We start from the raw sequence: 21,589 nt of genomic DNA on the forward strand, positions 1-21,589 counted from the left end.
CACAATAAAATGTTTTTTTTTTTAAAAAGAGAAAAAACAATAAGTAAAAAATGTTCTGTTTTAATAAAAAGATGAAAACTGGGAGAAAAACAAAGAAAGCTCTTACCCACTTTATGTACTCTATATTAATTTAAAGCAATACATTAGGTTAGAAAAGTTTCATCATTCCTTTCTGGGTAATGTGCCTAGTTTTCCATTCAGGAGGATGTGGTAGAAGGAACAATGATAGAAATCAAATTCTGCTACTTGGTGTCTGGATTCAGGGATGCTATGTTAAAGTCAGTGGTGGTGACCCTACAGAAAACAGATGTTTTACCACTTTCCATTGAAAACCATGTTCATTCTTTGTTGTGTACTGTGCTATGTGAGGGTGAGTGAAGTTTGCATCATTCAGTAAGATTAACTCAGAAATCTTCTAAACATCTTGTTTAACATTACTAAAAATTTATTACTATGACTGACATAATTATATGTTACTCACATATGGTTAATTTTATGATTCATTAATTGATATTACTTTTCAATAATCTTTATATTCACAAGTGTTCTAAAATATAACTATCTTTCATTATTCCAATGACACAGCATATTTGTAATATATAAATAACTTCTGGTTAGCATAGTGCTGAAGACTCAGGAATCCTCTCTGTCACAGCCAGCTGATGAAGGCACTGGTCCATATTTTATACCAGGGGAAGCTAAGGGCATTAATGAGTTCCATAATTTAGAATTAGTTAAACTTGTTTTTAAGTCCAACTGATCTGATTCCAAAACCCATGCTCCGAATCACTTTACCATGCCGCTTCTCTGTATAGGAAAGAGTTTCAACAAGAATGGAACATCTGGACAATATGGATTTATGTGTTGCATATCTAGCGTGGCAGAGATTTCCTCAAGGTTGAGTAAACAAATAGATATTGTTATATCTACAAAACTGGGTTACAGTGTTCATAGTCTGCATCATTGTAGGAGCTAACCCCTGGGAAATGTAAGTGTCCATAAAATGGTGAGTGGATTGAAATCATAGTAATTATCCGTATAATTGAATACCATTAGCGCAACTACATGAATGAATTTCAAAAGCATTATGATAATAGAAAGAAGTTAGATGCACAAGAGCAGAGTGCATATAATCATGTTTATATGCCATACCTGGAAACGGCGTATATGTAGAGCTCAAAAAGATGGTGGATTTTCTGAGACTTAAGGTTAAAACAAGAATAGATGGGTGTGAGGGACCTTTCTGAGATGATTGGGATATTCTAAAATGGAAGAAAAGTGATATTTGCACAAATTGCGAATTTAAGTAAAACCATTTACTAATATCTAGATAAGTGTACATTTAAATAAGAATGCATTACAGTCCATGAACATGTACAACATGAAAAGAAGGGAAAACTGGATAACAGTGCAGATGTTCTGTATTCCAGACCACACTGTAGTAACAAGCACAGAGAAGACTGACAATCCAGAGCAAAAGCCTACATCTAATAATCCAATAATGTATCTATGCTCTCTCCAGAACTTGTAGATAGACACAGAAAAGTATTTTCCATCTGTATAAAATATAAATTAGCAGTAAATTGAGACTCTTTATTCCTAAGTGAACATAATAATATATTGATATAATTTGTTTCTCATATGACAAAATGAATATCTGAATTTGGAAGTGAATTATATTTTTACATTCACTTGTGTTTCTTCAAATAAACACTTTTGAATGTAAGCCCATCTCTTTATAGACTACGATATCTATGGCAAAACATGCTACCTTTGACCTGACATTGTCATTGTTGTTAGATGTCATACACTTTGTTCTGCCTGACAGCCACCCCGGTGTCATGCCTGGCATCACCATTTCAATTGTTTCCATGTTTTATGTTTTTATGTAACAAATTATTACAGCCACTGTATCAATCCATCTCATTGAAAATCTCCCTTTGTTGGTGAAATTTTTACTTTTCCAAACATGATGCTCACCTTTAAAGACTGATCCCGCCTAATAAATTGTCCATAGTTTTTCATGACCCACACATGCATATTATATTTCCTGCTTCGGTCAAAATACAACTTATATCCACATTGATACCCTTGTACATTTGTATTCTTATTAGTTTGGCTAAAAGTTCTGACAGTTCCCTGTTGATGCACTGCTGCAACCATTTCTGAATTATATTCAGCAAAAATAATTTATATATCCCTTTATACTCAACATTCTCATTTCAGTTGTTCTATATAATTTTCTTCTACTTCAAATTTGCAAGACATGCAGGGTAGTCATTTACTATTGTTATTATTTTGCAGATTGGAAAATAGAGTCTCATAGGGATTAAGTATAAATCACGCAGCCTTTAAACGGTCGAGGTCGACTTCCCGGACACAGCCATATGTAATTCATATACGATCCTTCTAGTCTGCATTCTTCTTTTGAAATAACACTATAGCCAATACTGTGTGATTGAGCCAATGCAGACAGCTTAACTGAGTCCTTAACGAGTTGCATTGCTATCATAAGATTACCTTACTTAAAAAATCATTTTACTGGGACTCATACAACTCTTCTCAAAATCCATACACACATGTGTCAAGCACACTTGTACATTTGTTGCCCTCATTATTCTCAAAACATTCGCTTTCTACTTGAGCCCTTGGTATCAGTTCCTCATTTTTCCCCTTCTTCCCTGCCCCACCCTCCCAAAAGAACCTTTGATAATTTATTAATTATTTTTATTTTGTCATGTCTTACACTGACTGACGTCTCTCCTCACCCAATTTTCTGTTGTCCATCCCCCAGGGAGAGGGTTATATGTAGATCCTTGTGATCAGCTCCCCCTTTCTACCCCTCCTTCCCCTCCCCCTCCTGGTATCACCACTCTCATTATTGGTTTTGAGGGGTTTATCTGTCCTGGATTCCCTTTGTTTCCAGCTCTTATCCGTAGCAGTGTATATCCTCTGGTCCAGCCAGATTTATGAGGTAAAATTGGGATCATGATAGTGGGGTGGAGGAAGCATTAAAGGACTAGAAGAAAGTTGTATGCTTCATCAGTGCTATACTATTCCCTGATGGGCTTGTCTCCTCCCAGTGACCCTTCTGTAAGGGGATGTCCAGTTACCTACAGATGGATTTTGGGTCTCCACTCCACATTCCCCCTCATTCACATTGATATGATTTTTTGTTCTTTGATGCCTGATACCTGATACCTTCGACATCTCGTGATCACGCAGGCTGGTGTGCTTCTTCCATGTGGGCTTTCTGGTTTCTCTGGTAGAACGCTACTTGTTTATCTTCAGTCCGTTAAGACTCCAGATGCTATATCTTTTGATAGCCGGGCATCATCACCATCTTCATCACACTTGCTTATGCACCTACGAAGTCTTCAGCCATCGTGTCAGGGAGGTCATGCAATGCCAGTTTAATAGAACAATGTGTTCTTGCATTGAGAGAGCAATTGAGTAGAGGCTCAATGTTCATCTGCTAATTTAATACTAAACCTATAAATATATGCACATTGATCTATTTCCCCATAGTCATATATAATATTCGAAGCAATAGAGTTTGAAGTGTGACTTGGGACTAATGCATTTCAATATTTTAATGGGCCTTTATCAATCAAATTCTAATAGACATTTAAGGAAAGTTAAATTGCATACCCCACATCATACCTATATGAAAATATTGCTCTCTACTTAAGCCTTTGGTATAAGCTCCTCTTTTTACCCCTGCCTCCTCAACCCTCCCATGGAAACATATGTACAAACATACTTGATAAAATTAATGGATGGAATGTTGTAAGAGCTGTGAGAGCCCACAATAAGATGATTTAAAAATAAATAAAACATAAATTAAAATTTAAAAAAATGTTCTCAAGCTTATCATTTTTTATTCGTGAATTTTAATCTTAGGGGAAAAATAAGGATATATTTCTGATTATGTAAATATTGTGCTGGTTTGTCTTTTATCATAGGAAAGGAGAGAATAACCTGTTGTTTTATAAAAGAAAAAATTGAACTCTTTTTATCTCCAAATTCTTCTCCAGAAATATTCCAAATGGCACATAGTCGAGTGTTTAAAGAACTGAAATCCCACACCATTCATTGTGTACTCAGTAACTGACTGTTAAAGAAAACTGTCAAAAGCTCTATTCACTCCCCTCTTTAGTCCTTTTTAAACATAAAATTTATTGTTTTCTTTGTTTAAAACATATAGAACATCTCTTGAGCTGTTCTTATTTTATGTATTAATTGTTTTTGCTTTGTGTTGCCCTCTTTCTGTCAGGCAGACTTGTATGTGTAAGAGTACCGTGGTCACCAGTCCTCAGGCCACTATTCAGTTGTTTGGATTATCTTGTGAGTTCACGCTCCTCCGTGCGGGGAGGGCTTGTGCCCTGGAAGCTGCACGCCAGGCTTGGTTTTCCATTTGCAGCACTCTTGCTATCACTTCGTGGTATTTGCTGTTTTGTATTCAGAAACCGATGTGCTGACAGTGAGAGAACAAAGATGGGTATCTTTTCAGAAAGGCAGTATTCAGAGGAATTTTGTAAACATTTTCTGCTTACATTTATTTTGTGTTTAAGACAGTTTTTCTAGCTGTGAGTGAGACTGGGTGGGGTGGACTTAATGTAAAGCACATGTATTGGCAAGTTTGCAGGCACTTGTTAGAGCTCTCTGGCCATTTCTTGAATTACAGATTCTGTGTCTGCTGGGGCCTTTTGGCAAAGCTCAGCACTGTGTTTTCGAAGTCAAAGAAACGTGTACATTCATTAGCCCATTCTGCTTCTCCCTTCTAAAAGATTCCAAAGGGTGTATGGTGTGGAACATTGGCACATTGGGTTAGCGTTCTCTAAAATATAGCCTACTTCAATATTTTATTTTACTGTATTGTATGTCCTTATAAGTACCAGCTTCCTCTTTAACAAAAAGTACCTCTGGTTTTCTTTGTTGAATTCCAATAATCGGTGGAAAAGTACATACTTTTATGCCCTTTACAGATTGGACTTCAGTTTTTTAATGTGCATATTTGATTTCAAAAGTTTATTCCTACAAATAACAAAAATTAACATATTTTAGAATGTTTTAATTCTTCATAATTCCTTACTAACATTTTTATATCCTTAATATGCATTATTTAGTGTTTTTTAATACTGCCAATGTATACTTAGATTTACTGACATGCATCTTAATTCCATTGCAATTTTTGCTTTGTGTACTTATCTGGCTCAATTTCCATATTACCAAAGTACATCCTTTAATTCTTTCAGCGAAGACCAACTACTGGAGGGGTTTATTCATTTATTCATTTTTTGAAATTTTTTAATTTGCTAATCATCTCAGATGATAATTTATGGAGAATATGATTTTAGATAAACAGAATCCTCAACATTGAAATGATGTTAATGCATTACAGTCTGGCTTTTACTGTTGCTTTTGAGAAGTCTGAACTTTCTTCTCAATGTTTTATTCCTTAGAACCTAATCTGTTTTTTCTCTCAGGGTTTTTAACTGTTTTGGTTTTAGTTGGTTGTTTGTTTTTGGTCATTGGCCATTTCATCCAAAAACTCTGGTTGTGGAATTATTATTATTTTTTAATTATTCATTTTTTTCTTTATGAGCTTTGACTTTTTGATTGTCTGGTCACCTTAATATTTAAAAACCTACCTATATCTGGCTGGCCTGTACATCTGCTATTGACTCCTGTGTAATCACCACCCTATTCCTGGGTCACAGTGGGCTCATAGTCCCCTGATTTGAGATTCTCGAGATATACAAATCAGAATCTTAAACCCTTTGAACTTTTTTTTATTGTGGATGAAAGGAACCAGAACAAAGGCAGTCCTCCTGTTTTCTACTTTAAATAGCTGCATACGTTTTTCCTCGTTCTGTCTAGGGCCGCGCATGGGTTACCCAATTGTCCTAAGGTCCTGTTTTGATGTGGGAAGTCTTCACTTCAGTGTTCACATGTATGTCAAACACAGACCCAAAAGCCACCTTCCACTCTAGTAGCTCAGTGGCTTGTTTTTCTATTTTGGCATTCTCATTTTTTGAGCAATTTTTGAGATTCATTTTGAGAATAGCTTCGGGCTTACCTACTCTGTTCTATTGTGAAAAATAAAATTTTGCATATCTTTTAAGTACTTGATCTATGTTTTGGATAAATATCCAAACCTACCAATAAACTAATGCATCCTTAATGCTTGAATTGATTATTTTCTCATAACAAAATAGGAAAAGAACAAAATAAAATCATTTTCTGTTCAGTTGCTGTGAAGTCAGTTCCAATTATCACAAGCCCATCTATTGAACTGGGTTTTTAAGGGTGTGGGTCTTTCGGAAGAGATCCCTGGGCCGCTCTTCCTAGATTCTTCTGGGAAGGTAAAAACTGTCAACACCAAATCAGTATCCAGCCATTTAGTGCAACAGGTCGGCAACTCGAATTAAGTGGATAATGAAGTTTATGTTGTTGTTGGGTTGTCTTTTTAAACATGAAATTTAAAAGGAACACTTAATTATTTCAAAATAAAGACACATGCACCTTTATGTATCACCATAAGAAAATAAGAATTGATGTTTTAAAATGGTCATTCTGAGGCATATCAGTAATACTAGTTCCACGTGTATGTTTTGTAGGACCACCATTCATCTGTCAGCGTGTTGTACAGTGTAGGCTTGCATGAGGCTATGATACTTACTAGCAAAAACAGAGCATCATGGAACAGAGTAATGGAAGCTGATCCCTTCACAGTTAGAAGCAATCAGAATTCTGCTGGAGAAGAACTGTTTTCTCAAATTTCCTTTAATGATTTGAATAGAAGAATAAGGGTACAAAGAGTCATTAATGATTAGAATGTGGAAGGTATAAAGTATGAATCTAGGATAATTATAAAAAATGAAATGGAATTTTAGAAGGTTAAGGCCTGAGGTATTAATAAATTGAAATGAATTGATGATAACAGTCACTGAATTGGATAAAATTTAAGATTCACTGTGCCAGCAATGACAAATTGGAGAGAAAAGGCATCACATTTGGTGTTAAAATGAATATTCCAACATTCAAAAAATACTATAAATGAAATATTATTCAAATAAACTATTATTTAAAAGTGCACACTAAAATTAATATGCAAGAAATTTAAAGTATCTAACAACTTCTGCAATCTCAGCTTTATCCAACATGCAATCAGTGTGCATTAATAAATGTTGCTGATTGATTTTAAAACAGAAATGAATAAGAGAGATTGTGGTTTGAAAGTATGGCCTTGTTTTCAAAGAGTGTGGTGACCCCATTATGGAATTTTTCAAGACAACATCTTATCAATTGAAAATGCCTTGTTAAAGGACATGGACCCTGATTGTGTATGTGAACGTCAGGGGACAGAGGAGACATGAATCAAAAGCTACATCTGTAAAAAGAGACAAGATGGAAGCGGAATATGAAGAGCAAAGGAAGGCCATGGACTGATTGTTGAGCAGACGATCAATTCCTCAGAGGCAAGTTCAACGTTAAGCTGAAGATCACTGATATAAGGTACAAGAGTGAAGATAAGCCTTCAGCGGGTCCCATCTGAAATCGGAGACCATCTCAAGAATACATTTCACACTAATCACAGGAAACCACAGAGGTTAAGAAATGACATTAAGGATATCATGTACGAAGAATGCAAAAGGTCATGACAGAAAATGCCAAAGTGTATGTCAGAAGAGATGACACCAAAAAAGCTCCATTACCAAGAGAATCAAAAGTGGATGGAAGAACTAATGAAGAAAAAGCTGAACAGAATAGGGTGACTCTAGAAGACAATGTGCCGTCTTGAAATGTGCAGAGACCTGGAATAAGAAAATAAAAAATGAAGACCAGCTGGACATCTCTCATGCTGCAAGCAAGGAAGGAAAACCTATCAAGTTTCTAGCTTCAATACTGAATGTTTCTATGCGGAAAACGTGTCTGTCCTACTATGGTGGTTTGCATGTTGCTGTGATATTGGAAGCGATGTCACCAGTATTTCAAATACTAGCAGTGTCATCCAGAGAACAGGCTTCAGCAGAGCTTCCACATTAAGGATAGAGTAGGAAAAAAGAATAAGCTGTCTACTCCTGAGGAAGTAGCCGTTGGAAGTCGTATGAATAAGCAGCAGATATTGTCAGATGGTGAAAGCTCGGGAACAGCAGCAGAATGTTGTCAGATGTAGTGCCGAAAGTTAGACAGGTTCAAAAATGACTAAGGACGAGCCACATTCTCAAAGTAATCTTTCATAATGTTGCGATTGAAGCAGAGTGTTCGAGGATCGAGTCTTCGGACATTCATATGCTGATGGGGCATCACTCAAAATGAGAAGAAACAGCTGAAAACATTAATTATTGGAATTGGAATGTACAGAGTATGAATCTAGACAATTGGGAAGTCATCAAAATGAAATGTTATGCAGAAAAATCAATATGCTAGTTGTTAGTAATATGAGACAGACTGATATTGCCCCATTGGAATGAGTTATATGATCTAGTACGCCGCCCGTGACAAAGTCAAGATAACTAGTGCTACCATCATAAAGGGAATTTCTAGTATGGAGTCCAAGATCTTGAAGTATATGCTGCCTGTGGTAGAATAATGTCTGTCCCCTTAAAGGACATCCTGTGATTACAATTAAAACTTAAATTCATACACCGACCACTAAAGGTAATGAGGAAGGAAACTGAAGAATGTTGCCAACGTCCTCAGTCTGAAGCTGATCAAACACGCAATCAAGGTACATTGACAATTATTGGCAATTGGAATGCAAACATTGGAAATAATGAGGAAGGAACGGTAATTGGAAAATATGCACTTAATGCTAGAAAAGAAGCTGGGGATTGCAGATAGGGTTTTGTACGACCAACGGTTTCTTTATTGCTAATACTTTCTCTGTTTATAACAATATGGATGGAATACCCAGAAATCAAAACTGACTCCGTCTGTGCCAAGAACTGATGGGGAAGCTCATAATTAAAGCAGGTAAACCCTGACTAGGAGCTGGCTGTGGAACAATCCATTGCTCTTTTATAAGTTCAAGTTGAAGCTGAAGAAATTTAAATGCAGCCCACAAGAGCTAAAATTTGACTTTGCGTGTGCCTACCTGTATTGGTAGAACAGTTCGAGAGCAGATTTGACGCATTGGACACTCATGACAGCAGAGAGAATGGCTGGGAATAACAGAAGGAACATCCTGCATAATGAAAGCTAAAGGCACTTGAAAGGCAGCAAAGAAAGGGTCAAAGGGGTGTCAGAGGGACTCAGAGACTAACTCTTGATTTTAACGTAGCTAAGACCAATGAAGAAGTGATGAAGGTGGAGAGCTGAACAGAAAATTTCAAAGGGCAGTTCAGGAAGGCAAAGCCAAATATTATAACAAAATATGCAAAGGCCTAGAGTTGGAAACTCTAAAAGGAAGAGCATGCTTAGCATATCAGAAAATATTTAATCCTTGATTTTTAATATTGAAAGATTCCATGAGCAAACTACTGAATGGTACAGGTAGCATCAGAAGAATATGGAAATAAAACAGAGAATCGCTGCACTAAACAACTAGTTGATACAACCACCATTTCATGAGGTAATATACGAACACAAACCAAGGTGCTGAAGGAAGATATTCATGCTGCACTGAAAGCATTCACCTACAAGAAGGCTCCAGGAATTGATGGAATACCAACTGAAATGCTTCAACAAGCTGATGAAACACTGGAAGCACTCACCTCTCTAGGCCAGAAAATTTAGAAGACAGCTACTTGTCCAACTGACTGGAAGAGATCCATATTTATACCCATTCTAAAGAAATGTGACCCAACACAATGCTCAAATTACAGAACAATATAATTTGTATAACATGAAAATAAAACATTGTTGGGATCCTGCAACAGCAGTTGCAGCAGGACATTGACAGGGAACTTCCAAAAGTTCTATCTGGATGCAGAAGAGGATGTGCAACAAAAGACATCATTGCCAAGGTCAGATGGATCTTGCTTCAAAGCAGACAGGCCTGGAAAGATGTTTTTTGGGATTTGTTTCTTTGCTTTGTCTATGACATGGGAGTTTGATTGTGTGGATCATCACAGACTCTGGATAATCTTTAGGAGAATGGAAATTCCAGAACACTTCATTGTGCTCATTTGGAACTTGTACATGAATCAAGATGCACTTATGCAAACAGAACAAAGCAATACTGCATGATTTAATATCAAGAAAGTGCACATCATGGCTGTATCCTTTCACAATGATTATTCCATATTTATGTTGAGCAAATAATCCAAGAAATTGGATTATATGGAGAAGACTGGAGTGCCAAGTTTGGAAGAAGATTTATTAACAACTGATATAGACGGAACAACCTTCCATACTGAACATGAAAAGGACTTGAAGCACTTGCTAATGAAGATCAAAGACTGCAGCTTTCGATACAGATTACAGCTTAATGTTAAGAAAGCCAAACCCTCACAGCTGGACCAGTAGGAAATATGCTCAATGGAGAAAAGATTGAAGTTATGAAGGATTTGTCTTATTGGAGTCCATAATCAATGCTCATGGATGCAGAAGTCAAGAAATCAAATAAGGCATCATTGCATTTGGGCAAATCTGCTGCACAAGACCTCTTAAAAGTTGAAAGCAAAGACGTTACTTTGAGGACTAAGGTACTTTTGACCCAAGGCACAGAATTTTCAATTACATCATATGCGTGTGAAAATTAGAATGTGAATACGGAAGACCAGAGAAAACCCAATGCTTTTGACTGATGGTGCTGATGAAGAATATTGAAAGCACTGAGAACAGCTAAAGGAGTAAACAAGTCTGTCTTGGCTTGTGTGCAGTTAGAATGCCCTTTACAAGCCCCACTGAAAAGACCGTGCCTCTTGTATTTGGACACGTAATCAGGAGAGAACGTGCCCTGGCAAAGCACGCCATGCTTGGTAAAGTAACAGGACATTGAAAAAGAGGAAAACCCTCAACAGGACGAATTTACACAGTAGCTGCAACAGTGGGTTCAAGCATGAAACACAATTACGAGGATAACATAAGGCAAAGCAAGATTTTGTTCTGTTTTGCATAGGGTCACTATGGGTCAGAACTAACCTAACAACAACACGGGTGACATATTTTAATGCCATAGGAACATCAAAACAAGGTAGAAATGCCACACAGTTATTGTACCAAAATAGTACAATATTGATCCAGTGATTGAAGTAGCATATTATCAACAAATGATGCTATTTAAGGAACAACCCAAGCTTCACTTGAAGACAGTGGCAAAAACTATGACTTCAGGAACTGATGGAGATTTGAGATATTACAACAAACGAACGTAAACTGAGAACTACTCGCTGATCCATATCAAGACAATTTTAAGATAGCTACCCACTCGGTCAACTCACTAGAATAGATCTATGTTTGTGCCCATTCTAAAGAAAGAAGATCCTAAAGAATGTGGTAATGATCAAATTATATAATTAATATCACATACAAATAAAATTTTGTGAAGGTAATTACAAAATTATTACCATAGTCCATCAACAGGAACTGCCAAAAATTATAGACAGATCCAGAAGTGATAGAATGAAAGATATTAGGTTAATATCAAATGTATCTTGGCTAAGGTCATCAAATAACAGAAAGATATTTACCTGTGATTGATAACCTGTGAAAATCCATTTGATTATGTGGAACATAACTCATATAGAAACATTGTGACTAATGGTAATTTCAGAACACTTATTGTGCTTATACTCACCCTGTACATAGATCATGAAACAATTGTTGAAACAGAACAAGAAGAGACTGTGTGGTCTTGAATGGAGGAAAGGTGTGATGATGGTTGCATAGTATAGCATATTTATTGCATCTGTATTCTGACCAACTAATCCAACGATCTGGAGCATATAAAAAAGAAAATCAGAAGCTATAGGCTGCAACATTAAGCCTCAATCTAGAGGAAACAGAATTCTTACAATTGGATTAATAAGAAACATCATGATAATTGGAACAACTGAAGGTACCAAATATTTCATTTTTCTTGGATCCACAATAAATGCTCATGGAAGTAGCATCCAAGAAATGAAGTTTAAAAATGTATTGTATTTGGCAAATATACTATACAATAACTCTTTACAGGATTTTTTTTTAAAAAATCATTTATTGGGAGCTCTTCCAACTCTTATCACAGTCTATACCTACATCCAATGTGACAAGCACATTTGTACATGTGTTGCTATCATCATTTAAAAAAAATTCTTTCTACTTAAGTGCTTGTTATCAGCTCTTATCCCTCCCTCATGAACCCTGGATAATTTATAAATTATTATTTTCCATGTCTTACACCAACCTCTGTCTCCCTTCACCCACTTTTCTGTTGTCCATCCCCCACAGAGCACATTATATGTATATCATGGTTATCGGTTCCCCTTCTCCCCTCACCCCCCACCTTCTCCTTACTCTCCTGGTATCACTACTCTCATTATTGGTCCTGGGGAGTTTCTCTGTCCTGGATTCCCTGTGTTGCAAGCTCTTTTCTGTCCCAGTGTGCATGCCTTGCTCTATGCGGATTGTAAGGTAGAATTGGGGTCATGACCTCTTTACTGCTTTAAAAACAAAAATATCGCTTTCACAACTAAGGTGCACCTGAGCGAAGCCGTGGTATTTCGTCAGCGCACATAACTGTGAAAGCATGCCAGTGCATAAGGACGGCTCCAGCAGGGCCGATGCATTGGAATTCCGGTGTTGATGGAGACGTGCCGAGAAATCAACAAATCCGTCTTTGAAGAAGTACAGCCAGGCTGCTCCTGAGCAGAGAGGATGCAAGTACACATTTACCAGGCGGACTTCCCTCGGGAAGGAGCTCATTCTCAGCTCAGGGGATGGTCAACATGAAGGACACTGTGCACTGTGAGGAGTCGACATACGTCCTTAGATCGGGCGCAGAGGGAGCAAGGCTTAGGAGGGCCCATGGCGGGGCGGTGAGGGCTCCGAGGAGGGGCTCAGCGAGTCTGAACCGGCTGGCTCAGCACCTCACACCACACACACGTACCTTAAGTACTTCTTTGACGTAGATGCAATTAGATTCAAAAGAAAATATTTTATCATCCCAATTTCCTTTTTCCTTCATTTATCTTATCTAAATATACTTCCCTTACTTTTGCATTTTTCTATCTTTTGCTGCTTTGCAGCTCATCCTCTCCCACACACCTTTACAAAAGATTTCGCTTCAAAGAAGCCTGATTTAGCAGTTTCATTGCTTGTTTGTTTTGAAAGGCATTCAAAGTAACTCATGAAGGCACAGAAATGCTGAGAGAGACTGTTATATTAAATCCTCCTCCTTCAATTTTAGTCAGCTATATGAATTCTTCTTGAATGTCCCTGGTAGTGGCAAGAATACTAGTAACTTTTTTTTAATTGTAGAACTAGAGCCAAGGCGAATTATTTCACCGAGATCATTCAGAAGTTGTTCACTACGTGGTAGATTAAAATGAAGATACATTAAACAGCGGACTGTTGTTGCTAGGTGACATCACGTCAGGTTGGCTTTATGGCGCCTGTCCAGGTAACAAAACACAGTCTTCATAATGTTAGAGTCCATGGTTGCAGCCATCTGTCAATCATCTCATTAAGGCGGTCCCAATTTCTGTTGACTCCTATGTTTGTATACTACAGGAATCAAAACTACTGGAGTTTATAAAACTATATAATTCTGTGTATGTATGAGAAGTAAGAATAGATGTGTGTGTGTATATAGATAGGTAGATAGATAGATAGATAGATAGATAGATAGATAGATAGATAGATAGATAGATAGAAGGAATTTATATCAAGGAAATGACTCACACATATGTACAAATAGGAAACTCTGGTCCAAGTCCAGATAGCTTCCAAGTCTGTAGGGCAGATATTATGCTGAAGGCTTCCACTGAGTAGTGTGACTTAGAGCTGATGAACTCAAGATAGGCAGGGGAATCACAGGACAGTGGTTATAGAGCAGTATGAACCCAAAGTCAGCAGCTCACATTTGTGAATAGAGATGTGAATGAATACAAGGTTGGCAGGTTTGTGGCAGCTCAGACGGCAGGCTGCTGACAGTTCCAGGATCAGCAGGTAATATTGCCAGCTGTTGGCGCAAGTTCAAAGAACTGGAGCTCATTGATCACGAAGCAGGCTCAAGCAAGCATTCCCACAGCATCTGGATGTAGACCACAACCCCAAGGGAACTTTCACTTGCATCAAGGCTTTGACTGGAGTAAGTGGGTTCTAATCCACCCCTGATCTTGCAACTGATTGTCTACCAAAAGCAAATCCCAGTATGAAGTTGATTACATTGTGAGAGGTCACATCCTGGGCAACTAATAGGCCCTCACTGCCAAACAAACCACTAATACCTGGGTCAGCCAGGCTGACACAAACCTACCTGCCACAGCATTCCACTCCTAAACCTGAGGTCCTTTTCTACAGATTGGACTTTCCTAGTAATGCTCCCAAATAACAAAGATGAAACTGTCTACACAATATATTTGACTCAAAAATCCTTACAATGATTTATTTTGAGAGAAGAATTTCAATAGAACAAACAAAATCATATTAACAATATAAAATACACACAATTTAGATACTTAGCCTTTATGAGGGGACTTCAAAAATTCACGGAAAAACAAGAATGAAAAGATAATGGAATTTTTCAATGAACTTCTTCCTCAAGTCCTTCCATTCTAACACTCCATGAGAGTCTACGGTAAGCACACTGAAAGGCGAGGTGCTTTGAGAATATAAAGAACATCTAAACTTCTTAGAGCTGGAATGGGCTTTACATTAAACCTGGGTTATTTTTTTAATTGGGATATACTTTACATATCAAAAGTTTTCATTGGTTGAGATCTATCCCGATGGGGCCTTGTCTGTAGACCCAGATCGTTGGAAACGCCTCACAGAGTAACTGTGTAGTTGCTTTACTCGCATAACTGCTATTGGTTGGATCTGTGAGGAAGAATTACAAGACAAACTAAAAAAATTTTTTTTTCATTGTTCAATAATAAGATTTGTGCAATCATCAAAAAATCAATTTCAGAACATTTTCTTCCTGTACGCGTTGCTAGCACCCCATCCTCCCCTGCCATGCCTTTAGGTAATTATCAATCCAATACCAGTCTCTATAGAACTACCTGTCCTTGAATTCATTTACAGAAAATCATACAAATACATCAAGGACATAAACAAACTCAACAGCAGTGACAAGACAAAGCAGAGAAAAATCTCAATCAAAAAGAAAAAATATTAAAACCTCAAGGAATATTAAAATAGGACAATCAAATGATAAGGTATTTCATTCAATGTAACTACATCTTTAATGACTGAATTTAAAATGTCCATTGACAAAAAAGTATGATGAAGGTAGCAATTTTAATGCAGAATAATTATTTTGTAATTGAACATCAGTAAAATATATTTAAAGCAGTTCTATTTTGGGAAAAGAATGTGTATAACTTATAAACTTTTCATTTCATATGGTTATAAGATTATAATCTCATTTATTATCATTCCAAATGCTTCCACAGTGAGTTCTAAATGTGCAAGTGACTATTACTTCTGTTTTATACAAAGGATAACTTTTGTCCAACCCTATTTTTATAAATAGATGAATTTTACTATCACATGTCACTTACTAGCTTCAAAGAAATCTAATAAAACGAAGCAAAACTGACTAATTTCCCTGGACACTTTTGCTAAATAACACACCCACAAAAGTACTATTTAACCCGTTAGGATAAAATACGTTGGCAAGACACTTTCCACTCTGCCATTCTATGATTTGATAGTATATGAATTGATTTTCTGTGACCTGGCTAACTTTCTGCAGAACCTAAAGGCAGTGAGTGATGAAAAAAAATGTTTACTGAAAAATCTAAAAGAAACCATGTGTTTTGTGAATCTGAGGAGGACTTTATAGATTGTTATTGGCATATGGATTAATATTGGACTTTTGGAACTGCTCTGGACTGGGCTGGGATGTTTACTCAATATTCAACTGCTCTTGTATATGAAGCTCTTTCTTATACACATCTGAGTGTCTGTGAATTTGTGTCTCTAGTCTACCCAGACTCACACACTATGTACTTAAAAGAAACAAACAACCTTATCACCTTCAAGGTACTTGTCATTACACTTAATACTTTTGTCAAATCTGCAATTCCATTCGTGGAAACAGTTTCAAACTCACCTGTTTGGAGGGCTGACAGCATCTCATCTTTATTTTCTTGACCTCTTCTATGTTGTCCAATTTTTGTCCTTTCATGTTTCTCTTCATTTTTGGGAACAAAAATAAGTTGCATGGAGCAAACTCAGGTGAGTAAAGTACATGGGGTAAGACAGTCATGCTGTTTTTTGCCAAAACTGGCACACTGAGATGACTGCGTGAAGAGGTGCACTGTCGTGGTGTCAACACCAGGTCCCTGTTTGCCACATGTCAGGCCTTTTTTTGTCACACACTGTTGGTTTCAGAACCTCTACGTAGAAAACTTGATTAACAGTCTGACCTGGTGGAACAAACTCCAAATGCACTGGTCCCCTCACATCAAAAAATGAGCTTTTTTGGATGAGATGACGACAGTGTCTTCCGCTGGGCTGGCTTGGTGTTTGCTTTCAGAGTTGTAGGAATAACACCATGTCCCATCACTTATAATGACCTTGGATGAAAGTCTGAGTCACTTTGGAGCTCTTCATCAAAGCACGGCATGTTTCTACTTGATGCTCTTTTCCGTGGACAGTCAGTTTAATTCCTAGTAGATGGTTTATTTACTGCTTGACTTATATTATCTCACCTAGGTTGTGGAACAACCATCTAAGGTAAGCCATGATCTCCCCCCATCAAGAGACAAAAGGTATTAATGAAAAGTATAGACACATGGACAATTTTTCCGGTGGACTGTTGTACCCTGTAAACCTCATTAATACGCGTGAGCACAGAAGTCCTAAATAATGCCCAGCTACCACGACTGACCACTCTGAGAAGGAACGCTCAGGGAGCCCTAGGTGGGTGACAGTTGTAAAAGAAAACTCAAAACTATAAGAAGGCAAGCCTTACTTGTGATGTAGAGATGAATGAAACACCTGATGATATACTCTTTAGGCCTTGAATTGGCCTCATGGCTTGAATTTTGGCCAAATAATAGGTTTATAGCAATGGTTCTCAACCCCTCTAATGCCACAACCCTTAAATACAGTTCCTCGTGTTGTGGTGATCCCCCAAACTAAAATTATTTTTGCTGCTACTTCATTACTGTAATTTTGCTATCTTTATGAATCAGGCGACCCCTGGGAAAGGGTCGTTTGATCCCCACAGGGGCTGCGAACCACAGGTTTACAGGATGAACAGGAACAGTAGGGAGGTATTCACCCCTTAGAATACTCAACTTTTTGAGTTCAAAGGTCCACCATTTGCCTAAGGACCAAGGTTGGACATTAGGAAGGGTTATGCAAGAAGGAGGGACAGAAATGGAAGCCTCAGGATGAAAGTGAGGTAAGTGATTTTATATTGCGGGGATGATAATCACTGATGTGAAACGTGTATGAATTGTTGGTTTGCTCTGTACACTTCACTTAACAAACTTTACAAAGAAACAAACATCTAACTAAACTAAAATCGGTTACAATAACAACTCTGTATGAGTCCATTCATCAGCAACGCTTTTCTTTTTCTTGTTGAGTTATGTATAAATTCTTAATTACTCATTTGTCCAGGCTAATTTTCTACACACAATATTTTTATATCATTTTATTGAGTGAATCTTACAGCCTTTATAACAAACCATACATCATTTGTATGAAGCATATTTTTACATATGTTGCCATCATCATTTCCAAAACATTTTCCTTCTGCTTGAGCCCTTGGTAGAAGCGCTTCTTTTCCCCTCCCTCCCCATCCTCCCACACTCATAGAATCTTTGATCATTTATATTGATCAGTCATTATTATTTTGCGTCTTACACTGTTCTCTTTCTTGCTTCATTCACATTTCTGTTATTCGTCCCCTTGCGGGGATCCCATTCTCCCCATTCCCCTCCCCGACCATCACCATGGTTTCATGACATCGCTACTCCCACTACTGTTCCTGAGGGGTTTATCTGTCCTGAATTCCATGTGCCAAGAGTTCTTATCTGTACCAATGTGTATTCTCTGGTCTAGCCAGCTTTGTAAGGTAGAACTGGATCATGGTAGGCGAGGGTGGAAGCATTCAGGAGCTGGAGGAATGATGTGTGTTTCATTGGCGCTATACTGCACCTTGGTTGAATCATCCCTTCCTTATATCCCTTCTGTGGGAGGATATCCAATTGTCTACAGATGGACTTTGGGGCTCCACTCCATCACCTCTCGTTCACACTAGTATAATTGTTTGTTTTGGATCTTTTGATTTGTGATTGCATCGACACCTCATGATCACAGAGACTGGTGGGCTTCATCCATGAGGGCTCATTTTCTTCCCTGTTACATGCTGCTTGTTTAACTTCAACCCTTTAAGACCCCAGAACCTGCATCTTTTTATAATCGGGCACCATCTGCTTTCTTCACCGCATTTGCTTATGTACTATTTTGCCTTCAGTGATCTTGTCAGGAAGGTATCAAAAAGTGCCATGTTATTAGAACCAAGTATTCTCGTCCACACATATTTATACCATTCATGTTATAACTATTGCTGTGTGTTCCCAGAACATACTGAGCTCAAGTATATGCTTGCCAGGATCCTCTGAGACAAGCCCTGAGCATCCTCTGCCAGGATCCTCTGAGACAAGCCCTGAGCATCAAGGTAGCCACTCCTACTTCCAAGGCAGCTCATATTAAACCCAGTAGGACGGTAACATCAAACATTCTTGTTAACAGAATTCAAAATCCCATCCTCTCCGTGGAACCCCCCACCTTCTCTTACCCAGATCCCTCAGGAAAAGGTCGTTTGGTGGGAGTTACAAGGACTATGACTAGTAGAGTCACATTATATAATTCACTGTCGACAGCCACATAGTTAAGTGCATTTCCCTAGTTGTTAAAACAAAAGTAAACATCTTTCTTCTACACTCTGCTTTCAGCCAGGATCCTACTTACATCAGCAATAATATTCATTGATCCAAGTCCTGTTCTAAATTCAACTTGAATTTTTGGCTGTTCTGTGTGCTTGTATTTTTTTGCATTGTCTTACACAAATTTTTGCTAATGATATTGTCTTAAAATTGCTTCATATGATAGGGGCCACCTTTAGCATGGGCATAAAAATGGACATCTTTCAGTCAGTTTGCCAGGTAGCTGTATTTCAAATTTATTGGCAAAGATTACTGAGTGCTTCCAGGACTGCATTAGTCTGTTGAAACATTTGTTAGTATTCTGTCAATTGTTTTTACTAGTATCTTCAAATCAAATTGGACTTCTTCAATACTCTCAGTTCTTAATTGTGTTATTTCTTTAAATGACTGAATATCAATAAATTATTTTTGATATATTTACATTTATTATTTCCATCTTCTTTTGATACCTGTTTTGTAATTCAATATTTTGGTTACAAAAGAAACAAACATAGCCACTGCCATAGAGTTGATTCCAACTCATGATGATGATGCTATAGGGCAGAGTACATCTCCTGCTTTGGTTTCCAAGTCTGTAACTATTCATGTGAACAGACAGTCTCATCTTTCTCTGCAGAGCAGCTGTTGGGTGTGAACTATTGACCTCTAGTTAGCTGCCTAACGCTTACCCCACTATGCCACTTGAGATTTTTATTTAAAACTTTCAACATTGCAACTCTGTTCATGGTTTTAAAACTTTAAAAATTGAACAGTAGTATTGATTGCCCAAAATAATAATAATATCACAGATAATTAGACAGTTAAAATAGCTTAAATGGTACATTTGTTACTAGTGGATATATATCTTTGTACATTTCACCAAAATTTATAATATATCAAACTTAATGTTAAATGTGAAAACTAAGAACCTGATGCATATTACCGGTAAGTCTTGGAAATTTAAAATTGACTGTTAGGAAAAATAAAAATTGTTTGCATTAATTTTAGATTAAGGGTTGTTCTACCAGGTAAACCTTGATTAATAGAAGTATTGAAAATAACTTTGGGGCTAAAGTTTTATAACTAAAGCCATTGAACTTTCAGAATCTAAGTCTAGGTTCTAAATTTAACCTAGCCTCTTCCTACCTTTGAAAGAATATGTGTTATTACTTAACTTTTCCAATATTCAATTTCCACTTCAGGAAATAGAATGAGCTACCTCATTATGATTCTACAGAGACTTATTGAAGTAATGTATATGACATGTGGTCAGCTTAATTCCAAGCACTAGATGAGCATTCAGCAAATGTTGGGCATTATTGTTATTATTAAGTTTCAAATTATAGAACATTGATCCTGGGGAATGTTCTGTACTTTTCCTGAGTAAAACAGCAAAAGTAACTTTTTAAGTTTTCTGTAAACAAGCCACTTGCAAAATGTCAGACACTGGTTTTATAACAAATGGTATTTAATTTTGCTCATATTTTAATTAAAAATGGGGCCGATAGGTTTAAAAGATACATAGGCGGGATAAATGATTCAGGCGAATAGTCCCAAGTATTGTAAACAGGGCTTTAAAGAATATCTGACTGCTCGCTGTTGCATTTGTACTTCAGTCCGCAGAAACTCAAATCACATTTATATTTCCATTTAGTGTTCCTTCTTGGATCAAAATATGTCACAACCTTACGGGCTGGAGACAGGGCCTCATTTTCTTATGATGCATCCGCAGGATTCTTCATTTGACCTGGCGTTAGGAAAGGCCCACTTCTGTTCCTTCAGTAATAGATTATATCGTTATTTCTCAAATATATATTGTCATTGCAGTTATTTCATATAACCTGACTGGTTCTAGTGTGAACTTTAAATGCTTCGCAGTGGGAGTTCATAAACCATATGGTAATTTAGATATTCTGAAATGAGATCCCTGGTGGAAAGCCATCGTGCCTGACTTTCATTTCTTATAGAAAGATTCATCTTTGCACAGAGTCCATCCAGAGCGAGCTGGTGAGGAAAATCAGTGTCTATCCCTGTGACCCTTTTCTGACCAGTTTTTTACACAAATATATAAATATTTTGTGATCTCTGACAGGTGCATGTTTTTAACTTCTCTGTGATCTATATATTTTCTATTTCCTTCGGAAATGCAGATTATTTGGCTATCTTTAGAACTTAAATGCAAACTAGACCCGAATGCTTTATTTTCTGAACCTGCAAGAAATAGAAGTGTTGAGGAAATTATGTCTTCTTTGTAGAAGTCCCTCTGTGTCTTTAAAGGTCTGCATAAATGTTTTACCTGTATGCCACAGCTACATGGTCAACATGCTTTTTTTAAAAAAATAATTTTATTGGAAGTTATTACAACTCTTATCACAGTTCTTTCTACTTGATCCCTTGTTATGAGCTCATCCTCCCCTTCCCCCACCCCACGAACCCTTAATAATTTATTTAAAAATTATCATGTCTTATACTGACCACTGACTCCCTTCACCTACTTTTCTGTTCTTCATCCCCTAAGAGGAGGTATGTCAATTATTGTGATC

At 37.2% G+C, this 21,589-nt stretch overlaps 1 protein-coding gene and 1 non-coding gene across 3 annotated transcripts in view; both read left to right on the top strand.

Moving 5' to 3' along the window:
• The window catches only part of PRR16 (proline rich 16), a 237,955-nt gene that overhangs the window by 161,741 nt on the left and 54,625 nt on the right, over window positions 1-21,589 (top strand). The gene's annotated exons all lie outside the window — the stretch shown is intronic.
• Window positions 14,870-15,002, top strand: LOC142441594 (small nucleolar RNA SNORA18). Its single transcript, XR_012782960.1, has one exon. It is a non-coding gene; the product is annotated as a small nucleolar RNA SNORA18 (small nucleolar RNA).

The sequence above is a fragment of the Tenrec ecaudatus genome, chromosome 2, assembly GCF_050624435.1.
Source record: "Tenrec ecaudatus isolate mTenEca1 chromosome 2, mTenEca1.hap1, whole genome shotgun sequence".
In the NCBI taxonomy this organism is placed as follows: domain Eukaryota; kingdom Metazoa; phylum Chordata; class Mammalia; order Afrosoricida; family Tenrecidae; genus Tenrec; species Tenrec ecaudatus.